This window comes from Amblyomma americanum, chromosome 11 (assembly GCF_052857255.1).
Source record: "Amblyomma americanum isolate KBUSLIRL-KWMA chromosome 11, ASM5285725v1, whole genome shotgun sequence".
Classification (NCBI taxonomy): domain Eukaryota; kingdom Metazoa; phylum Arthropoda; class Arachnida; order Ixodida; family Ixodidae; genus Amblyomma; species Amblyomma americanum.
This window is the reverse complement of record NC_135507.1, coordinates 41,367,677-41,391,377: the sequence shown is the minus strand read 5'-3', so window position 1 is coordinate 41,391,377 and position 23,701 is coordinate 41,367,677. Positions and strand designations below refer to the sequence as shown.

General features: G+C 45.9%; 1 long non-coding RNA gene across 1 annotated transcript; it reads right to left on the bottom strand.

Annotated features, from left to right (window-relative positions):
- Window positions 1–6,190: 6,190 nt before the first annotated feature.
- Window positions 6,191–14,734, bottom strand: LOC144111327 (uncharacterized). The gene is made up of 3 exons (XR_013310025.1): window positions 14,548–14,734; window positions 13,024–13,118; window positions 6,191–6,252 (listed from the first exon to the last, which is right to left on the bottom strand). It is a non-coding gene; the product is annotated as an uncharacterized LOC144111327 (long non-coding RNA).
- Window positions 14,735–23,701: the final 8,967 nt, after the last annotated feature.

The following is a 23,701-nucleotide window of genomic DNA, read 5'->3' as shown; positions in this document are numbered from 1 at the left end:
GTTTTTATTTGTGCTTTTATACTTTTTAATTTCTGGTTTTTATGTTCATTTACATTCACGTTGCTTAAGAACTGTTGCTTAATCAACTTTTACATTTTTGTTTTATTTACCACGCAACTTATGATTGATAGTTTGTGCAGACAACTTCCGTCTACAATTTCTGTCCACGCCACTATGAGCGAAGAAAGGCTTTTGTCCTAATAAAGCTCATATATTCGATCGAATGCGTAGCCTTAGTGAATAGAACGTCTTCCTCCTATTGGAGGCGGATACTCAACCTATTCAGCATCGGCCTCGTAGAGCATCCGTCTTGCCCTAAGGAACCGGACATCACGTGTCTTATGAATACCCCAAAACACTATAAATAACTGCAGAGCGACTTTTCTCTATTCCGAAGAAACGCGTTCTCACGTTATCTCACTCCTAGTGTGTCTGATTCTGCTAGTCTGCTTTAAAAATTCTCTCCATGCTAATGACTAGAAATAGTCACCAGCCTACTGAAACGAGAAAGCGCGCTTACTTTAAAATCAATTAAAATGTAAAAGTTTGAAACCTGCTTTCATTGATTAGCATACAATTCCAACAAGGACTTACTGGTTGCACTTTTTAGTAGTCAGTATGGGAGGGCGGTGAAAATGGCAGTAATCAATTTTACGGAGCAGTGTAACAGACCGCGTCGTTGAACAGTGCATGCAGATTAACTTTATTTTCCTGCGCACAAAGGCCACTGAGCAGTGGGCATATTCTACTCATTATCGTTGCGAGAAGTTATGAGTGCATGCCTATTATTTAGTGCGATAGCACTACTAGGCGCCTTTTCCGATTTCCGGCATGCATAGGTACGTACAGTCTTTTCCAAAAGCAACTAGGCTGGGCTCTCTGACTCTCAGTCTTATATTGAAGCTATTATGTCAGGACTCAAGCTCTAAATCTCTGTACTGTAAGAAGAATCCTTGACCTCACCTTCCGGGAACTTTTTGATCCTTAGGGAAGCCGTAAGCGCTCTACTATTCGAATGAGGGAAACCATGCAGCCTGGTTACTTTTGACAAAGGCTGTATGTACCTGAAGCCTGCTTTGTGGCCGGCGGCCCACCTCCCCACGGGATTGTGCGCTATCTGCTAGGTGTGTACACCTGGCAGGCCTCCACCCAGGCGTCACGCACTTCTTTATCAAAAGGCCCTTTGGGAATAGGCCTTTATGCTAAAGGCCTTTGGGTAAAATGCGTTTAGCACCTAAGGACCTTAATTGCCCACCGCAACTAGTGCTACTGAACGGTATTACGCGTTTAGCCACGCTAAACCGTATGATGCATTTACCCCCTAAAAACCGATACAAATCTTACCTATCGGATCAACCTCAAGTGTTGCAACGCTGCCCACTTGCTTCAGAGTTAGGAGAGAGTCCAGTTTTCTGAAAAGTGATGCCAGAATTAGGTATTGCGTGTGGTAGCAATGTGGCAAAAATAAATAAATATATGCTCGCCACAGCTCAAGGGTTCCACACACGAAGAAAATATTTGTGTGCCTACGGGGAACGCACGAAAATATGATCTGTGCCAAAACTGTAATATCAACTCGCACTTGAAGTTCAGCCAGCATTAAACTATACAAAAGGCGCTGATAATAGGCAATAAGGCTCAGACTCCATATATGAAAGTGAGATGTGTTTCACGGCTACATCATGCATTTAGTTCAGCTGAAAAATGAAAGTTGGTTTTTGGGGAAAGGAAATGGCGCAGTATCTGTCTCACATATCAGCGGACACCTGAACTGCGCCATAAGAGAAGGTATAAAAGAGGGAGTGAAAGACGAAAGGAAGAAATAGGTGCCGTAGTGGAGGGCTCCGGAATAATTTCGACTACGTGCACTGACATCGCACAGCACATGATCGCTTTTTGCGTTTCGCCTCCATAGAGACGCAGCCGCCGCGGTCGGGTTCGAACCCGGGTACTCCGGCTCAGTAGACGAGCGCCCTAACCACTGAGCCACTGCGGCGGGTGCAGCTGACACGCTAATTACTGCATATGCTGCGCACAAAGCATAGCTGGCGTCAAAGCGTAGCTGTCGTCATATTGGTCCTATGTTAGTAATTCTGTCGAAGAAGACAGAGGCCCATGTTCTGTACAACAATAGGTTTGGTACGGGATTTGTGAAGCTAGACGCGCTTCGATTAACCTATCACTTCCAAGTGGCATCGTTCTTCGAATCCTTGACGTAATTCTGACAGTATTAAAGCAGCTTCTGTTCTTAATATTTATATGAAGCCCCCTTCTAAAAGCTGTTCGCTAAATAAGCTCGCTACCTTTGAGGCGCTCTTTCAGAGGGTTCCTTTAACCTATTCCAACAAAGCAAAGCGATCTTGCGATCAAAATGGGTTATGCTTTCACTAGTGAGTATTAAATTAAACTAATGTTTCTTAGTTCAGAAGGAGCTCGCTTCTGGAATTCTTGACTGATATAACTTTGGGAGTGACTTGATGTTCTTCACTCCATAAAAGCTGGACTAAAGTTTTCTATCTTAGAAAAACTGCAGAGAAAACGCAGGGTCAAATCTTGTGAGCAGTGTATTTTTTGGTAGCCGTAAGGCAGTTCAGTTCGCAAGCAGCAATAACAAATATTCAAAAAAATACGTACGTCATTGGGCCCACTCCACCTTGGCTTGAAGGCTGAAATGATTAAATAAGCTCTTCGCATATAACTTTCTATAATGTAATTATTTATTAATCTTCACTAAAGACCCGAACGGGCATTACATATGGGAGGGGGTATAACAATGATTTACTTTACACAGAACACATGAAAAACAGGAAAATATTGCACATAAATAAAGGCGTCATTGCAGGCTACGTGCTGCTCGTGCAACATTCGCAGCCTTACGAAGAACTTTAAGCTACCAAGAAACGTGGCCTAGTCAGTGGTCAAAGTTACGGGAGCCGATCCCGCTAACGAATGACGAGACGAAGCAGTGAGTTGTCGAAAAGTTTGTAGGTGCAAAAATTGGCTACACTTTGTGCTGGTGACCTAATCGCCGACATACTTGATGGGCTGCTCCAATGTGAAGCGCAGAGAAGGATGAATGGCTATAATAAAGCTTGTAAAAGAGGGACAAGAGTTGAAACAACCTGCGTTTCTCGAGAAGTGACAAGTTAAGACAACTCTTTATTTTAGTCACGGTTGAGGTTAGTGAGTAGTTCTCTGAGATGAACCGGACGGCTTTGTTTGGAAGCCACTGGTTTATTTATTATCTAGGTTTGACGTGGAATCCATATTAAAGATGCGCATTCGGCTTTTTAGCGAGAAATTGCAGTGCCCAATGAAGCCAAGTGCTTTAGATGCCTTGCTCAAGTTTGTCTATCGTAAGTTTCCATGAGAGGTTGGATGATAAATGAACGCATAAATATTTTGCGTTATGTATTGAATCCAACTGGACGTCGTGTAATGCATTAATATAGCTTATCGGTTTAATCGTAGCAAACGCAATAGACTTCGTTTTGAACACTTTAATCTTCATTCGCCACTCCTTGCACCTATCACTAAGATTGATCAGATCAGACTGTAGGTGATTTGCATATCCCACAATCATGTGCAAGTAGTCTGACTTTAAAGCTTAGGTCGGTACTTCTGTAACTGATATAAATTAAAAACAATATCGGCCCGAATACGGAACCCTGTTACACGCCATATTTCACTTGGGCGAGTGGAGATGAATGCTGAATAACGAAAACTGACTGAGTGCTGAGGACGTGCACTGACATCACACAGGCACGTGGGCTGTGCGATGTCAGCGCACGTAAAGAACCCCAGGTGGTCAAAATTCCCGGAACCCTTCACATACGGCGTCCCTCTTAGCCTGAGTCGCTTTGGGACGTTAAAACCCCTTAAACCAAACTCTTAGGATCAGCACGGGCTTCACATCAAGCCGTTGGCAAGAAATCTTCGTCAGCGCATGAAGATGCGCTAGTTGGTTTTCCATCACTACAAAAAAGCGCCAAAAAGCTGCACGACAGAACAGCAGACACAACACGAGCGGTATTAACAAATTAACAGCCTATCGTGAGAATGTACGCGCTTTTGTGTAATGGTTGTAGTGTTCTTCCCGATTAAAATTGTGTATTGAAGAAGGTGCTTCATATTTACACAAATGCTGGCCAAGAACGATAGCGGTTCTGACTGAGGATTTGGTCGATAACTGCGCGGGCGTCTTGGTTACACTGGTGAGCTATTTTTCTTGGTTTCGAGGGTACAAGCTCGCCCACGAAATTCTTTTTCCAGCAATTTTCCTGTGCTCGCCTGCCCGGTGTCACTGTCACGCTAATGAATCACTACAAAGAAAATCGGGGATTAAAAAAACAACATGCATTCAGAGAACGTATAAATTGCATATGCGAATTTTAAAAAGAGAACGCTGCTAAAAGATTTTTGTTATTTTAACGCGAGAACGTTACAGGTCCCGTTACGGAGAAAATCCGGCGTCGGCGTTGTGAACGAAAAATAGGGTGGCTTAGTGTGGCCCAGGAAGCCACCTTCGGAGAAGCAACCTAGGTGGGCAACCTAGATCACGTGACCTTGTGGGGTCATCACAGCGTACCCACCGGACTGTGAGTACACTAAGCGTCCTGGCAGGTGGCAGTTAAATTAATGGTTGGTCGCGAAAGGTTGCTGGGCAAGAGACACTGGGGTCACTCAAGTCCCTCCCGTGGCAGCACCGGCCATCGCAGGGCAGGGGCGCATCTTTTAACCGCTACACCATTGCGCAAGGAGTGGTACGAGCACTCCCAGGGACATATGCATGTAAAGTTGAGAATAACCAATTCCGCATATAGGCATCGACTCACTAACTATCGCGTAATATCCTTAAGGTGAAGGTGGAGCTTAAGTGCCCGCTCCAATTTTTTTCACTCACCTCTCCAAAAACTGCGCCCTCGATAGAATGACGTATTTCTCCATTGGGACCCATTTGGACGTATGTAGTCCTCCAGCAGGTGCGATTGCTCAGCTTGGACGGTATTTCTCCGCCCCACAGCAAGAAAAGTGGCTCTCTTTCTCGGAGTAACTGCATGAGAACAGTCCCTGTTTATAGAGCAAGCTTGCTGACAAGGAACTCGTGTGAAGCTTATGATTGGGTGTTAACTAATTTTATTTGCCTTTGTTCTGTGCAGTAGACTAACGGCGTAGGCCTGCCTACTTTCGGCAGAGAAAAACACCATTTTTGGAGAATATAGAGCGGCAATCGATTTCTGCCAGCGGCTGCGGATAGGACAGCGACTAGACCTTCTATTGTTCAATGCAATGGCTGTCCTGTAAAGCAGGAACACTTTCGAAAATACACATTTTCACGACAGGGCAACCACTTCGCAACGTAGGGCTATAAACCAACGCGTCCAGGTGCATGTACAGTCTTTGTCAAAAATATATAGCCCAAGTGGTTTGCTTCCAAGCCGTGCAGCGGGGCTATTTAGCACATTTGACAGTCCTAAGCTTGGGAGTGGTGAGGACTTAAATTCCTGATAAAAATAGATTTATGGATAAAAAAACAACCAGCTGATAATTAGGGCTGTATTTGTGGCCGAGTCTTGAGGATTTGGTAGGAGGGGAATCTGCACATTTGCTTTCTTTAGCTTTTTATAAGAGAAATAGGGGCAATATGATATTCCGCTATCGAAAAAAAAGCAGCCTCCATGCCTTGCCCCCTTTTATGTCCCGTCCCAAAACGTGATTTCCTTTTCTTATTCTTGTTGTATTTCATATGTGTACATGTACAAATGGAGCGTGTATATTCACTGTTAAGGATTCACAGAGTTAAACATATCCCAATTTCTGTTTGCTGTAAACCTTTTCTCTTTTTTTTACTTGTCATATAGGCTCCTCGTGCTTTGTCTAAGGTCTTCAGGATTTCGAAGATAAACAAAACATAGATTTTAAATAGAACTGTGTTGCTCACTGCAGTGCTGCTAGAAACTTATAACTTTTAGAAAAACAAGCGGCCCCTATCAAGAGGGCTTGGATTGAACTGCATGGCTATGCCATGCCATGGTCACAGATGGCATCCGCACAGCCACAAAAACAAAACAAAACAAAAACAAACAGAGATAGACTCCTAGGAAAAGTATAACTCGAACTTTTATGAGCACTTGCGATATTTTTTCAGGATGTAGACAGTACAAAATCAAATCACTTGGATTGCCATGCTTACCTTGCGTGCTTGCGTGATCTTGTCCCATTCTGTCATTTGTTTTGAAAGTTCATTCGAGCCTGGAAGGAAAGCGGTATAGAGATTTCATTGCTCAGGGTACCTGGATCTGCTTGCCTTAAAATAGCGCATTGATTAAAAAGATGATGCTGTGTATTGTAGACGTGGGCGCACTAGGCCTTCAGAGGTGAAATATTTTTGCAGCAGCTGTGTAGACTTTTAAAGAAATAAAAAATGTGGAAGGTGATGACCGGCGAACAATGTATGCATATGCATCAACACCATAAGCATCACTATCATCCCCATATACAAGAAGCATATAAAGCCACTTTGTTTAAGTGCTGACCAATCAGAACTAAGAAAAACTGTAGCGGCACTATCATCATCAGCAGTGCTACGCCGCCTCGGCTCGTGACATGCACTCGCGCTGGCTACGTGGAAACGTCGCACACGATGGTGTCTGAGCAGAACGGCAGGGGCATTGGCGACAAGGTCAGAGTGCCAGAGTTGGCCTAGAGGGCTTGAAGATCACCATCTAAAGCCTGTGCGGCAGCCAGCGCTGCGAAATCAAGCGGGCCTGATGCAAGAGCAGCGACCCAGGAGAGCGCATCGGCGGCACTGTTCACGGGTCCTTCGGTGTATCTTACATCCAACGTAAATTCAGAAGTAAAACTCAGATGCCGTATCTCTCGTGCAGTGTATGAGCTCTGATTCACACGAAATGCAAAAATTAATGGCTTGTGGTCCACGAGCCCATAAAAAACGGCTCCTTCCAAGATGTGACCAAAGTGTCGAATGGCGAAATAGACAGCTAGCAACCCATGGCCGAAAGTACTGTAGCACGTTTCTGTGCGCTTGAGCTTCTGGGAAAAAAAACCCAGCGGGCACCAGCAGTCGCCCTGAAGCTGTTGCAAGATAGCGCCTACAGCTGCACCAGAGGCGTCGGTGATGAGACGCAACTGTGCGTCGGCCAGCGGGCGCATGTGCAGAGTAGCGTCGGCAAGGGTGTTCTTGGCGGCTTGTAGGCGGTTTCGGCAGCTGACGTTCACTCGAGAGGAGTGTGAGGACCATGCGGTGACTTTAAGAGATCAGTGAGGGGCAGGGTAATGCGAGCAATGCCGGGCAAGAAACTTCGGTGGAAGTTCAGGAGGCTGAGGAACTCGCGAAGCTTGCGAAGCAACTAGGGTCGAGGAAAGTCGCTGATGGCCCACGCCTTGCACTCCAAAGGGCGAATTCCTTGCGCTGTGAAGTGATGGCGAAGGAACTTGATGGCGTCGATGCCAAAAGCGCACTTGATTGATGACGAGACCGTGCTCTTCGAGGCGTGAAAAGAGGAGGCGCAGGTGTTCAGCGTGTTCGTCTGACGAGGAACTGGCAACCAGGAGATCATCGAGATTCGCGAACACAAAACGCAGGCCACGAGTGATTTCGTTGATGAGGCGTTGGGATGTCTGAGCAGCGTTTCGCAGACCGAAGAGCATACAGCCGTACTTGAAGAGGCCAAACGATGTTACAATTGCAGTCTTGGGGATGTCTGCAGGCCCACGTGCGGAGTTGAATAAAAACATTTGATTCCTGCTTCCCAGCCTGTTCGCCTCGTCCACGTCGTGCTCCTTTAATTTTTAGGGGACTAAGTCTCTGTCCCTCTACAAAAAAAATGCCTCAAAAGTTCACCGGGAACCGATAGCGGGCCATAACCATAGCATTGTCTGCAAAATTATCATTTTTATTGCTTATGTCCGTAGACAAAGGTACACAAAAGAGGGCAGTGGGAAAAAAACGTTTGTCAGGCTTGTTTTTTCATACAAAAGTACAAAGTAATTTTCTGTTCCTTCTCCATCACGTTTTACCCGTACGTTCGCCGAACACAAGAAATATTTTGGCGCACTAAAACATTTTAAAGACCGCAGCATAGCGGTACAGTTGGGTCTACTTATAACAAGCTTGGCGGTCGCGCGGGTTGCGTTCGTTGTATACGAGGCTAGTAGTAAGTAGGCTTCTCTTTTTGCAACCAGGAATACGAAGTGCCAAGAAACTGGCGTTAATTTCTTACATAAGTTCGCTATCTGCGCCGGCTCCAAAGAAGACCATATTACGGCGCTTTCCAGATCTTCAAGAATGGTCATACTTAATGTTTCTCGCCGAGGTCCTAAGTGCCAGCAGTTAACCTGCTTTAAGAACAGGATATAAGTAATCTTGGTTAAAGAGTTCATGACAACCAATGGCAGGTCGGCCTCTTCGTCATCGTCATTAGATTCTCGGCTTCCGGGCAGCGCTCGTACTTCATGTCCAGTGGCTTCTTTAGTGTAGGACTTTGTGATGCCCGAGTCATAATCCAAACCAGTGAAGTCATTTCAGGCGAAAAAATGTCTTGCCATCTGTTCATTACCCACGTATTGCTATAAATTCACATGCGTCTAATCACGTGGATGTTCAACAGTGTTCTCAGTTGTTCCTTGGCCCATAAAGCATGCTTCATTGCACTTCGCAGTCAATGCCATCCACATGGCCTTAACCATTTTCACAGCAGCGAACAAAGATATCCGAAACGAAACATCGATCTCTGGTGTGTGAGTTGCTATCAACATGAGTTGGATGATGCATCGATGATAGGAAATGTTGAGCGCGTGAATGACGCCCATCTCCGGTGGCTGGATCTTGCACTTGGGATTGGTGGCGAGAAGAACGTTATCATCACATCCAGAGAAGGCAACACGTGGCGCGTTACAATGTTTTATACCTGGTTGCATGCGGGTCTCATGAAAACAAAAAAAAAGTCGCGTTACAATCAGGCCTTTGGGTTCGGCCTCTAGCATAAGAAAACGTAGCTCCCGAAGGATTGCAGTGCGAGAGACTTGCCGTTAAACTAGATACACCGCCGGTCGCTGCCGTTCCTCCTCTTGCACAGTAGGATGTCATCGCAAAAGGTTGCCCTGTCTTTCACCAATGCACGAGTCGCCCTTAAACGGGCGTTTTCGACGGCAGCATTTGGTGAAACTGTGCCGTTTTGTCGGCAGTGCCTCGCCTTTTAAAGCGAAAGGTTTAATAGCCTGGCGCCGATTTCTGTGTGTCTACACGAATGACCTTGAAGAGGAGGAAGCGGAGCTGCGGAAGTAACCACGTGACGTATCACGTGACTCGCAGCAGTTGCAGCCACGCGCTGCCTATCCAGTGTCTCGCTATGGACGAAGCAAGTCAGCCGGAGCCGACGTCCTCGAGAATGGGTACTGGCTGACGTCTGGCCAAGTGTGATCATCCGGTCGACGTAGCGAACCGTGCGAGGGATTTAGCAATCGATAAGGAGCGTAAACGCGCTAAACGGTCAGCTGAAACCGATGAAAAGCGGGAACTACGCCTGGCTCGTCGGCAACCACAGCTAACGGTAACCACACAGGTGATACCAAAGTTTCGCTTGCATAACCAGGGTTAGCTGAGCTGAGCCGCAGCCATTTTTTTTCGCTGCGTGTTTGTGTCTGCATGTTCTTTTCGAGGGAAGGTTTCATGGGCGTCCGGAGGTCCGGAGACAATTTTCCAGTTCCGCCCTTAACACGGGCGCCTTAGCGTTTTTCCTCCATAAAAACGCAGCCGCCGCTGCGTTTTTATGGAGGAAAAACGCTAAGGCGCCCGTGTGCTGTGCGATGTCAGTGCACGTTAAAGATCCCCAGGTGGTCGAAATTATTCCGGAGCCCTCCACTACGGCACCTCTCTCTTCCTTTCTTCTTTCACTCCCTCCTTTACCCTTCCCTTACGGCGCGGTTCAGGTGTCCAACGATATATGAGACAGATACTGCGTCATTTCCTTTACCCAAAAAAACCAATTATTATTATTAACAGAAGCGCGAAATTTTAGACTGCCGGCCGAGTTTACGGCGCCTCTTTGCTCGTTCTAACCGAGTTAAGCCCTTATTATTCGTTGTATCTGGGACGCAGACTCATTGCCCTAATGCATATTTTAATGGTAGCAGTTTTCCGTTCGTAATAAGCAACCGTTTGTTATAACTGCGCCTATTATAAGTGAACATGACTATTTCTTCTTTTTTAGAAAGAATTGGCGAGTAGAAACAGCACGAGGTAGGTTCATTTCAAAGAGGGAAACCAAAAGAAATGTATCACTTACGCGGGTTGTGAGTAAGGCGGCAATAAACTAGACTCGGGAAAGAAGGCTCGAGGATTTTGATACTTAAATTGCTTGCCTTTATTTTCGGTAATTAAGAACAACGATATTTGATTTTATTTGAGCAACATGATGCAATCTCTAAGCCGGTTTTGTGGCGCTGCAGTCCGAAGAAATTGGCTTCAGAAGAGCCAGGAAAAGCAGAATGTGTTTGGAGTTTTGCAATAAATTAACAGATGGCGCAGTGCAGTCATTTCTTCCGGCATAGTACACGGAAATGGTACAGTATTAGAAGAAATATACACGGCTTTACAAAATTTACAAACGAAAACACTGAAAATTCAGTTATAGCGTTGTAGCACTATGTGTTACAGTAGTTTGTGCATGTGCATTTTGTATTAATCTGCTTGTAATAAAGCTAGCTTCTGCACAGCCTACAGCTCTGTAGTCACGTTTGCTTCTAGTTGAAATGGGCGTAATGGAACGATCATTCTACGGAAAATTGGAAGTAAGCTGATCTTCATTGAAAGCATTTCTGCCTTCGCAGCTCAAGAAATTGCTACATATTGCACAACAGATTCTAATGATAAGCAAGTGTGAACACGTTATGCAATTAAGCATCCCTTAAATTTTTTTCTGCATTTTCAGCCAAGTGTTTTCCACGCATTTGCGCTTAAACCTGCTGATCCTGAAGTCAATGGCTGTAATTGGTGTCACTTTCTGTGGCGGATGCATCAGTCATAACTTTCGAACTGAAAGTAGTGACTGCCACCTGGGCCAACAAAGCATATTCGCCATCCTCCGACTGTCGTGATCGCGCCACTTGTGGAACGAATGGCTGCAGCACTTAAAGCGACAGTGTCGAGATGCATACCATTCAGGCGCGATGCTATCTTCATGACACTGATCAAACGTGTGTTACTGCCTTGAGACAATGCACTGACGTACTTTCTTAGCGCCAAGCACCGCACGGCTGCGTTGTGCATATTTTGAGGAGATGTGAGCGCGCTACCGGAGGTCCTGCGATTGCCAGCGCCTTCTGCTGAACTTTTGGTTTGATGAGCAACATAATATCTTGTTACCTTGCATTAGAGTTCTTAGCACCCTCCTTAGTAAGAGAGGGATGCCCTGCGATCTTGACCGGAGCCAACAGTTGAAGGGTATGTATAAAATATTTAACGGATTACGGCGCAGTTTATGCTAGATACGGCAAGAAGCGTATGTTTCTTTCTCACACGCCTGCTTGATGATAGTGAAAGTTTCGTGCAAATAGTAAGATGCAGCAGTGCTCTATGCTAAGCGGAAAGAACAGCCAAACTGACAGCGCGCACAAGATTAGGCTTGCTATATCTCCAGTAAGCTCTGTAAGGTATGGCTTGTAAAAGCCTCGTCACAATGAATTTTTCCCGTTCATCATCAGTCTGTCTGCGCCCACTGCACGACAAAGGCCTCTCCCATGTCTCTCTAATTCATCCTCATCCTGTGTCAGCCGCGGCCATCTCATCCCCACAAACTTATTAATCTCATTTGCTCACCTAACTTTCTTCCGTCCCCTGCTAGGCTTTCCTTCTCCAGGAATCTAGTTGGCCACCCTTAGGGACCATCGATATTCTTGTTTTCGCATTACATGCCCTGCTGAAGACCATTCCTTGCTCTTCGTAGCACTCTGCTATATTCCTGTCTCTTAACTACACCTATCGTTTTCCACACATACCCGGAAATTCTAGACAAAAGCATTTTTGAGCAGGAAACCGTTTATGAACGCAATTTTTCATATAATGTCAGATTTCACTATAGAATCCATATATCCGCACTATACCCGACGGCAGTCTTGTATGTTTTTTCTATTATCGTTTTTGCTATCATCAAAAGCGTTCCCCGTTGGTTTTTGACCCCAGTCTTAACTGTTCGATGCGATCGATGGAAACACTTTTAAAGAGAGACTTTGCTATATATCAGAATAATAGACCATTACCTTCAATATTTTCCTAACAGTTTTTTACAAACTTCCAATATTCTACATTTTTGCCCGTGAAAGCTGGACCTAGTGGGCACAAACAGCTGTTAAGCCAATCTTCATTAACAGTAAATATTTATGCAAATAAATGTAACCACGGTTGTGGATGATGTAGCCCAAATTTTTATACCAACATCTGCAGCGGGGATCAAGTAATGCTGTGATATGGGCAGCAAGCGACATTGAAAGTGGAAACCATGATTAATTCCTTGTTCAATACATGAATGTCACATTCAACACATACAAAATCAATTTCCCGGGCAGGGCAGGGCAAAACGGGGCATTCTTGCAAAAAAGTAGGATTCACACCCATAGACGCTCTTAGAGGCGCAGTGAAGCATGAGATTTGAACACTTCATACGAGTATTCCGTACGTCGATGGTTAAGTTGTAGGCCGCGACTGTTGTCGGAGTAGTAATTAAAGCAGCCATCGTTGCATCTTAAATGCAGAAGACTTGTAGTGGCGCTGGCGGATGACGACGAAGCTCGGATCGCGAGCTCGCTCACGCTGAAGAGAACGCTTTCGGCAACTGGCCTGGCCAGCAACGTCGACAGGCCGTTTCAACGGCTCACCTGCCGCGGCTACCGGGGCATCCAATAAATGTGGATCGTTTTCTACAGACTTGCGGACACAATGAACTGCAATCACTAAGGGACGAATGAAAGCGCCCCATGAATTTGATGACAGGAGCGAGCACTTACTGCTTGTGTGGAAGCACGCCAACCCGGTGACAATGACTACTACAGGACACTTCAGAAATTTCATGGTTCTGCTGGTTGAATAACCACGGCTATGCCTGAAATAAAAAAAAGACTGTATAAAATCAAAGGAAGGAATATGGACGGCAGTAAGTGTCCTTATTGAAGGGATGCTTATGTCATTGTTAATTAACACGCAGTAGCTGGCAAACATACAAGGTTTCCGAGACATCCCTTGTCTGGGGAGCCCAGGGACTTGTGGAAAAGAAAACTCTGTAGGCAATATTCTTTTACGTACACCATTATTAAAGAATGATTTTTTGACGAAAATTTATCTACATGTGCTTAGCCGTCAACATTTTTTCATAGTGCTAAAACTGGCAGTCTAGAGTGAAATAATTTTTACCCCGTATAACTTTATGGGGCAGGAATAGAAAGGAATAATCAAAGAAATAACAGTAAAAATTTTTACTTGGAGCACTTTCTATAAAAGTTTCCAAAGTTGTGAACAGAAGCTAAGCGATATTTTTACATAGGAAAACATATTCTCATATGGCGTTGTTGACAGCACGAATAAAGATGAATACAGATCAAATACTGGCGTGACATTAAAACTGTTTATTGGCCTAATCTGTGCCCGCAAACATAAATCATCCGCCAGCCGCGACAGCAGAATACGTTTTCTGATACGGCGCACTTACGACTACATCGAAAGTTGTAGAAACAGCTTTATGAACTAACAATCTTACTAGAGAAATCTGGTCGCCTCTCGTGGTGCAAGAAAATAAAGCGGCCGCGTGGCAGTGGCTTCGAGAATGGGAAAATAAAGATTAAACATTTCGAGTTCGTATTACCTATGCATAGTAAAGGAGCATTGACTCATTAGCATCCACTCAAACGAAGCCGTACGACTACAAAGGGAAACTATACAGTTTTCTCAGAAACCTCAAAGTTGAAGAAAAATTCGTCCTGGTTCGAGGTCGAACCTGGAACCATCGCCTTATCGGGGCGGCCACTCTACCATCTGAGCTAACCGGGCCAGCTAGCATATGGTAGCAGAGAACAAATTGGTCAGCAACACTACCTGGGGACAGTGCTGGTCCTATGTTTAAGGGAAATGCCCAAGGTGAAGCATATTTGAAATTAAGTTTCAATGTAGGTGTACGGCTGTGCTTGGGTGGATGCTAATGAGTAATTGTTTCTTTATTACAAATATTTTTTCCTGGAGGGGATATCCTTAAACATTTGACCGTTACTTATGCTGCCTGGCAGTGCACAGATGTGAGGACAATATCTGACTGAATATCCGGAAAACCAACATAGGACTCTTGTAAAGATTGGAACAGGCCGAACATGCTGCGGCTCAAATGTGATGCGTGCTGAAACTACTTGTCACTCAGAGAGTATTTTTTTCGCATTCCAAATGTTTTGCTAAGAATGAATACTCATGACAAATAAGTGCCGCAGTAATGCCGAGTATATAAGGTAGATTGTTATCTGCTTTGAGAACAATTACTCGGAACTTACCGCCGTCTTTCTTAGAAACCAATGAAATGGCTCTGGTGGTGTGTAAAAGCGCACTGCGCAGCAACGAAGCTGGCTTTAGTGATTTAGATAATTTTTACCGCTGTTCGTTGAAAAGGAAATGGAATGAATTATTTCGAAGCAGAACGTTTCCAACATAGCAGATACGCTTATGAAGATGATACAGATGATCGATGTGCGCAAAACATTAGACAAACCTCGTACATGGGAGAAACACGAAAACTGGAGCAACATTTCGATGTGCGCAATGTTTTGCGCACATAGATCATCTGTATTGTCATCACGCACCAACTACGCCCAATTGAAGTGTTATTGACGCTTATTCAAGTGCTTCGCCGAATATTAATAATAATAATTGGTTTTTTGGGGAAAGGAAATGGCGCAGTATCTGACATTACTCGCCGTTCTGTGCCTATGTTTTTGCGAGGGATACCAGTCCCTTCCAGGCCCGTGGTCAATAAACTTCTCTTCAATCTGTCTCATATATCTTTGGACACCTGAACCGCGCCATAAGGGAAGGGATAAAGGAGGGAGTGAAAGAAGAAAGGAAGAATAGGTGCCGTAGTGGAGGGCTCCGGAATAATTTCGACCACCTGGGGATCTTTAACGTGCACTGACATCGCAGAGCACACTGGCGCCTTAGCGTTTTTCCTCCATAAAAACGCAGCCGCCGCGGTCGGGTTCGAACCCGGGAACTCCGGATCAGTAGTCGAGCACCCTAACCACTGAGCCACCGCGGCGGGGCATTAATTTGCGGTTTCAAAGCAGCAGATGTTGGATTCTGAAGGAGCAACGCTGCATACCTCTGGCTTTTACTGCAACAGTTGCTACGGCCTGAACTTTCTAGACCGTGGTCTCGTTGATGTCGTCATCGATATATGTAGCGGATGGTATCCGAAGCGCGGTCGGGTTTGAACCCAGTACCCGGATTCGAACCCGACCGCGGAGGCCGCGTTCAGGTGGAGGCGATACGCAAAAAAGGCGCCCGTGTGGTGCGCGATGTCAGTAAATTGGTAAATTGGTTTGCGGGGAAAACAAATGGCACAGTATCTGTCACACATATAGGCGGACACCTGAACCGCGCCGGAAGGGAAGGGATAAAGGAGGAAGCGAAAGAAGAAAGGAAGAAAGAGGGGCCGTAGTGGAGGGCTCCGGAATAATTTCGACCACCCGGGGTATTTAACGTGCACTGACATCGCGCAGCACACGGCCCCTTAGCGTTTCGCCTGCATCGAAACGCAGCCACCGTGGTGCGGTTCGAACCCGGGAATTCCGGATCAGTAGCCGAGTGCGCTAACCACTGAGCCAGTGCACGTTACAGATCCCCAGGTTGTCGAAATTATTATTAATAATAATAATAACAATAATAATAATAATAATAATAATAGTTGGTTTTTGGGGAAAGGAAATGGCGCAGTATCTGTCTCATATATCGTTGGACACCTGAACCGCGCCGTAAGGGAAGGGATAAGGGAGGGAGTGAAAGAAGAAAGTAAGAATGAGGTGCCGTAGTGGAGGGCTCCGGAATAATTTCGACCACCTGGGGATCTTTAACGTGCACTGACATCGCACAGCAAACGGGCGCCTTAGCGTTTTTCCTCCATTTATCCGGAGACCTTCACTGCGGCACCTCTTTCTCTTTTCCTTCTTTCACTCCAACCTTCCTCTCTTCACTTACGGCGCGGTTAGGGTGTCCACCGAGATATGTGAGACAATTACTGCCGCATTTCCTTTCCTCAAAAACCAATTTTCATTTTTTTTTCTAGCAGCTGCGTGAGACTGCCGCATCGTGGCAGAACTGGTCACATGTATGGTTCCGCTCTGTGGTGGGGATCTTTAACGTGCACTGACATCGCAGAGCACACGGGCGCCTTAGCGTTTTGCTTCCATAAAAACGCAGCCGCCACGGTCGGGTTCGAACCCGGGAACTCCGGATCAATAGTCGAGCGCCCTAACCACTGAGCCACCGCGGCGGGTGTATCGGAGCATAAAGTTTCTTAATAATGAGTTTGCTTCCATTTGAGAATTAGGCTGCGATACGTGGGAAAATTGTTATAGGCGGTTTTCTTTCAGAGAAATGCTTGATTTCTTTGTGATTGTTTTTATAGTTAAATAAGACAACAGTCTTATTTTCGTTCTTTGTGACGTATTGATGGGCTTCAGACCCTCTGAGTACAGTTTCCATGAGGTTAGCATTGAACAGGAAAAACAAGAAATTTTTTAAAGAGTATTTTTTGGCACAAAACGTACTTTTTATTCCACTATTCTAAAGCGGAACCGCTAGGAAATGTTTTATCTGTACTGACGGTAATGGTTTCGTGTTCGCGCTTTTTCAAAAGACGCTGTGTTGAAGAAAATGTCAATGGGCCGCTTATAATGCTTGGGAAATGAGTATATGTGCTTAATAATTGGCACCAACAGAGTTGATGTCTCAAATGCAAATGTCTCTTCAACATATGTGTCGACCGAGGAGAATGTGCGCCCTTAGCTTAATTCTTCGAAAAAAGAGACTGGCTTGCATCGTGTCAGTGTATATAGAAAAGGTCACATTGAGTATTTGTTCTAAAAGAAATGCGCATTAAAGCCTCCGTTATCTTCCTATTTCGCATGACTTCAGCTGCACTAGAGCATGAGAACTTGAAAGAGCGTGTGTGCTTGATATTTTCACGTAGTGGAAACGACAATTCGGCTGTCAGAAAGGCACCGAAAAACGACGGTAAGAAATTCATTTTTGAGCTGACTTGCGCCCTCAAAGAGTTAAACAACTATGTGGCGGCGGCAGCAAAAAAAAAAAAAATGTGCCCTGCAGTGTTCGAAGAACAGGATTCCTGCCCCTCTTGGCCGCGTTCATTAAAATGAATGTTTAACTCTGAGGGCGCAAGTCAGCTCAAAAATAAATTTCTTATCCTCGTCTTTGAGTGCCTTTCTGATAGCCGGATTGTCGTTACCACTACGTGTCAATATCAAGCACACACACTCTTTCAAGTTCTGATGCTCTGATGCAGCCGAAGTCATGGAAATAGGAAGATAACGGAAGCTTCAATGTACATTTATTTTAAAACAAATACTCAATGTGACCTTTTCTATATACGCTGACACGATGCAAGCCAGTCTCTTTCTTTAAAGAATTAAGCCAAGGGCGCACATTATCCTCGGTCGACACATATGTTGAAGAGATATTTGCGCTTGAGACATCAACTCTGTTGCTGCGAATTATTAATCACATATACTCGTTTCCCAAGCATTAATAGCGGCCCATTGACATTTTCTTCAACCCAGTGTCTATTGAAAAAGAGCGAACAGAAAAACATTACCGTCAGTGCAGATAAAAAATTTCCTAGCAGTTCCGCTTCAGAACAGTGGAATAAAAAGTTAGTTTCGTTTAAAAAAAAAAAAACTCTTTACAAGAGTCCTTGCATTTCCTGTTCAATTCTAACCTCATGGAAACTGTACTCAGCGGGGTATGGAGCCCATTAATATGTCACAAAGAATGAAAATAAGACTGTTGTCATATTTCACTATAAAAGCAATCACAAATAAATCAAGCATTTCTCTGAAAGAAAACCGCCTATAACAATTTTCCCACGTATCGCAGCCTAATTCTCAAATGGAAGCAAACTCCTTATTACGAAAGTTCAACCTCCGACACAACGATGAAAAGTCTGCGTTCTTCTAAATGCGAAACTAGCCGTTGGTGTCCGGAGACCATCCTTCACGATTTCAGGAGTACATAGCTTCGGGGCATTATTCTCCTCTCAATGAAGCGCAGACAAGCTCACTGAAATGTTTTGAGAACAGGCGCTAAAAGCAGCTACAATAAGCACTAGCCACGTGGGAGACCTTATTTGGCGGCGGTCATTCGAGATAAACCTAATCGCATGTCTCGTCACAAAGAAAATTATAGAGCCGCGCGCTGGTGGATCTGAGCATGAACAAACAAACAGTACGAAGCTTCATGACATTATTTCCCTCTCAAAGGAGCACCGACAAGATGCTTTCACAAACAAAAAGGATGGTGAGCAAAAATAAACACAGGGAATGTCGAATAAACACTAAAACTTCCGGCACGAAACATTAATTAGTGCGCATAATATTGCATTAGGCGTCGCTGGGGTACTGCAGTGCCGTCCCGAATTACTTCACAGTCCAGTTCACGTAGTCGACGAAGGATGTTGTTCGTGATAGAATAGTGACGAAAAGTTTTTCATTGAGTCCGCGCCGGCGAATGCGCGTCCAGACGTGCACACGGTCACCCGGTTTGTATTCCGCGTGACGTCTGCGCAGTTTGTACATTCGGGCGTCGATTAAATGTGTCTGCTATGACAGCATATGGGCTGCATACGAGTTCTCGCGCCTAGCGAATGTCTCGGATGAACACATATGTGCTGCACATGAGTTCACACCCGCCGCAGATGTGTCTTGAATGGACTAATGTGTAGCATACCTCAACCGACAGGCGAAACGTGCGCACACATGAGCCCGGATGTGCATCGTATCACCTCACATCTACCTCGTGCGAAACAGACAGCCATCTGCGAGTGCCTCGTATACAGGCGCGAATGTTTCGTGAAACGCAAGAAAAGTTCAGGGTACGATGAGACCTGCGACGGGACTGATTGTCGACTGTTTTATCTGCCCTGTATATATTTGGCATTCCGGGATACGTCGCCCACAAGAATTGCAGCAAAAAGTAATTTTCCCGCAGGAAGTGCCGCCCTTTACATACGAAGGGAGATTCCTCATGTGGCTTTGAACGTCACCGATCTTTGCACCGACAGTATTGAGGTAGTGGCTGTGAGGATTCGGCTCGCCTTCCGAACTCTGTCCATTGCATCAGTATACGTGTCCCCGCGGAAGAAGGTCGATATGGCTTTGTTCCTCCAGCAACTTTGTGACCGCTGCCCAGCACCCAGAATCATCTGCGGTGACTTCAACGCCCACCACCCTGCCTGGGGTGGCAGGAACACTGATCTTCGCGGACGTCAACTTGTAGAAGTCATCGACAGTTTGGACCTGTGCGTGGCCAATGACGCAAGTCCCACTTTCTTTCGGCCTCCAACCTCACCCACATCTATAGACCTAACCTTACATTCACCTGACGTCCGTGTGCAGTGGTCAACTAGAGCTGACCGAATGGGAAGTGATCACTACCCGATATTTGTGTTTACTGCCGACTTCCATCTGCGTGGTCCTAAAATTTGCCATGTTGTTAATTGGGACAAATACAGGGAGCACTTAGCCTGTGTTTCCGGTGATGTGACAGACAAAATGATTTATGCTAAGATGGCTGCTACCACGGCGCTCAAGCTACCTGATCATTTTCCGACTCCGGATTTAAAACTCAGGAACCTCTGCGCAGCGCGCAGAAGGGCGGAGCGACAACTGTTGCGGAAGAAGGACGACAGAGCCTAGAAGACAACTTTCAACAGGCTCAACTCTGCCATTTGACGTTATGCGAACAAGCTCTGTAGGTCCCAGTGGGCATCCTTTTGCGCTAGTTTGACTGTTTTCTCACCGATAACGAGAATTTGGCGTGTCGTTGGCAGTCTTGCTGGTGGCTCTCGTCCGAGTAAACCTTTCGAGGAGCTTGCATTGCGCACGCAGAAACATCTCGTGTGCTTGGCAGAGGAATTTGCGGATGCATTTGTAAATTCCAGACCAGGCATTCATCCCTGCGCTCTGCCTGCTACGTCTCCGTCTGTTATGGACGCCCCTTTCACACTTAGAGAGCTACAGACAGCGCTCCGCAGCCTGCGGCGTCGCTGTGCACCAGGTCCTGACGGCATTACCAATCAAATGTTACAAAACCTGCCTCTGGAACACCGGAATATGCTCCTAACCTATCTCAATCGAGTGTGGGAGTGTGGTGACGTTCCCCCTTCATGGAAGGTGGCTTGTGTTGTCCCACTGCTGAAGGCCAGCAAAGAGATGACAGACGCGGCCTCGTATCGCCCTGTCTCGCTGACGTCGTGTGTGGCTAAGCTCATGGAGAAGATGGCAAGTAAGCGTTTGTCTTGGTGGCTTGAGGATAGAAGGGCACTACCAACATGCAGGACTGGATTCCTGCACAGGTTTAAGCGCGCAAGATAGCGTCCTGGACTTGATAAGCCACATTGAACATCAGAGTGCTTTTGGACTTTCAACACTAGCTATTTTCCTAGACGTATCAAAGGCTTATGATAGCGTCCTCCAGAGCTCAATACTGAATAGTCTGCAGGTCATAGGCTTACAGGGCTATCTTCTGCGATTCATTCACTCATTTCTCAGTGATCGTAAATTTCGAGTGCGGTTAGGCAGTACAATGAGCTCCGAAAGGGCGGTGTCGCGAGGGGTACCTCAGGGTATTGTCCTGTCCCCAACGCTCTTTAATGTTGTCATGGCTGGTCTTCCCGCAAAAGTGCACAAACATTGTAGGCATGTCCATATGTCGATATATGCAGACGATATTTGTCTTTGGTTAACCGGATATCAACACAAACGCTTAGCTCTATTAGCGCGACAGGCCGTGCTTTCATTTCAAAGTTACCTTCAAGGTGTTGGGTTGACTCTGTCGGTGGAAAAATCTGGCTTCGTCCTGTTTCCAGGTAGGGGACGACGGTATGCGCGGCTGAGCATAGACCTTGATCAGTATTGCCTTCGTCAGGTTAACCACATACGTTTTTTTGGCGTCACTATTGACTCACGTCTACAGTGGCGACGAGCTGTGGGCTCGATTGTGGCTTCACTATCTTCGCGTCTCAATGTGCTTCGTAGAGTTGCTAGTGAGCAATGGGGAAACCATCCTGCTTCAATGATCAGGCTTCACGATGCCCTGGTGACAAGTCGCATAATGTACCAGCTCCATTTAATTTCCCCCTCGGTATCGCAGCTGGAACGCCTTGAGGTTTCGCACAGAATGGGACTAAGGAGGGCTCTCGGCGTTCCACAGGCTGCTCCAAACAATGCAGTACTGTATGAGTCTCAATCGAAACCTCTTCGGCTCGCCGCTTCACAAAGACTTTTGCTGCAAATTGGCCGCCTCAGAGAGACTGTTGCCGGGAGAGCGCTTCTACAGCGCCTTCGAAAGAGATCTGAGTCCAGGGCGTACTTGGCTTTAAATACTCTTCGTTCTCTGGGTCTCGACCTTCGAGATCGACCTAAGACGTTGAAGCCACCTTGGTCCTTTCCGAGCCTCGATTGTTCCTTGACAATTCCCCACGTTCGCACTAAGCGGAATTCTCCTTTAGCGGCAATGCGTTCGCTCGTACTGGAACATCTTGAGACCAAATATGGCAGTCATCTTCAAATTTTTACAGACGGCTCTGTGGACAAGGTCAGAGGATCTAGTGCAGCTGCTTTTCATATTCCGTGTTTGAAGTATGATTGGTCTGTTCGTTTACCAAAGTCGTGTCCTCCACAATGGCCGAAAGCGTTGCCATTGAGGCAGCTCTAAAGAAGCTACGGTGTTGTATGCCTCAACCTACTGTCATAATTACGGATTCAAAATCTGCCCTTCAAAGGTTAGAGTACGGGTTCCCCACTGATGCCTTGAGTCTTAGATCCCTACGTTTGGTGCAGAATCTACATAGCAAAGGCTTCTCTATACGTTTTCAATGGGTGCCCTCGCACATAGGTGTCTTAGGCAACGAGATAGCAGACAACCTCGCCCATACAGCTCTCTCCGGGATTCCAGTACATGGAGTCCCTCATGAAGTCAAGCAAATGTTCAGAGATGTGGTGTTGTGCCACTTCAGTTCTTTGTGGAGCTCTCCTCATCAGCCATGTGTGACCAAGGGTCTCAAAAGGTACCAAGCCACTTTGCTGCACCGCGTTCGCACGGATTCCGCTCGTACGCCGGCGTGGATGTATAAGACTGGCCTAGCGTTGTCACCATTGTGTTCAACGTGTGGTGTGTGTGGTGACATAGAACATTACCTCTTGTGCTGTACTTTGTACAACGCGAAACGGGCTGTGTTATTCGGATCCCTCAAGAAGGCAGGAGTTCCTCACAGTTCTCTTCAGTACATTGTTTTCCCGCGCGGGAGCCAGTCGAGTAGAAGGGATGCTTCTCGCCTTCTTCTACTTTACCTGCAGGACAAGGATTTGGCTTCCACATGGTGACCTCAGGAGTGTCTATTTGGGTTTTTGCGGACAGTGTTTCTGTGATTTCTATTTAAGTGTCGCTACGGTGGAGCAATTTCCGGCAACAACTGCAAGGCTAACCCCACCGGTAGTTTACAACCACTCAACTCAACTCAACTCATACCGACGGTGAGCCCCGGGGGGAAGCGATGCTGCCAGAAAACAGAAGGCGCTACTCGAAGCGTCCCGTCTAACCAGCGACGCAGAGTCTGAGGTTTCTTCAACTTCGACACTGGACCCGTAGATGGCTTCAAGTGAGATGGAGTGCCGGAAGACTCCTTCGTGATCAGACTCAGCGAGTCTGACCGGGCTACAAGTGCATTTCATCGACTACACGTGCATTACATCGGCTACACGAGCATTACAGGCAATCTGTTCGGCAGTGTGTGTGGCGTTTGTGAACGTATAGCCATGCAAAGCAAGCTTTTGCTTCTCAGCAGGGTCAAGTTTAAACCACAGCTAATTTTTTTTGAGCCTTTGCATAACCTGTTCTTTATAATAGCCAGTTCGTTTCCCTATCGGCGACCAACAAGAAACCACTTGCGAGTTGCACTAAAAGCACCGCTTACAATGCGCCCGTGATTGCGAAGGACTTGGGCCATGGCATTGAATGCATATCACTCCGAGCAACTTAGGAAAATCATCACGGCGATTATTGCGGGCTTAAGAGAATGAAATAGACTTTAGCGTCGGTGGCTCTAGCACATTCGCTGGTTTATTTCACGTGGCCTTAAGTGTAAACAGATTCGCAGGAGTTAAATTTTATACAGATATCGCACCTCCGAACGACCACCGCACAACAACTTTATCGTGAAAAAAAAGCTAGTATCTACACGAAAAAAAAAGTTTGTTCAGGCAGACTGAGCCACCTAAACGCTTTCAGATTTCAGCACGTTATTGTAATTTTTTTTTTCAGAATTTTACGCGTACAAATGTGCTTGCCCGTGAATGCTAAACTTTCGAATGAAACTCATAAATGTTGTTTTTAAAAAGGAAGCGTTATATACTGATGTAT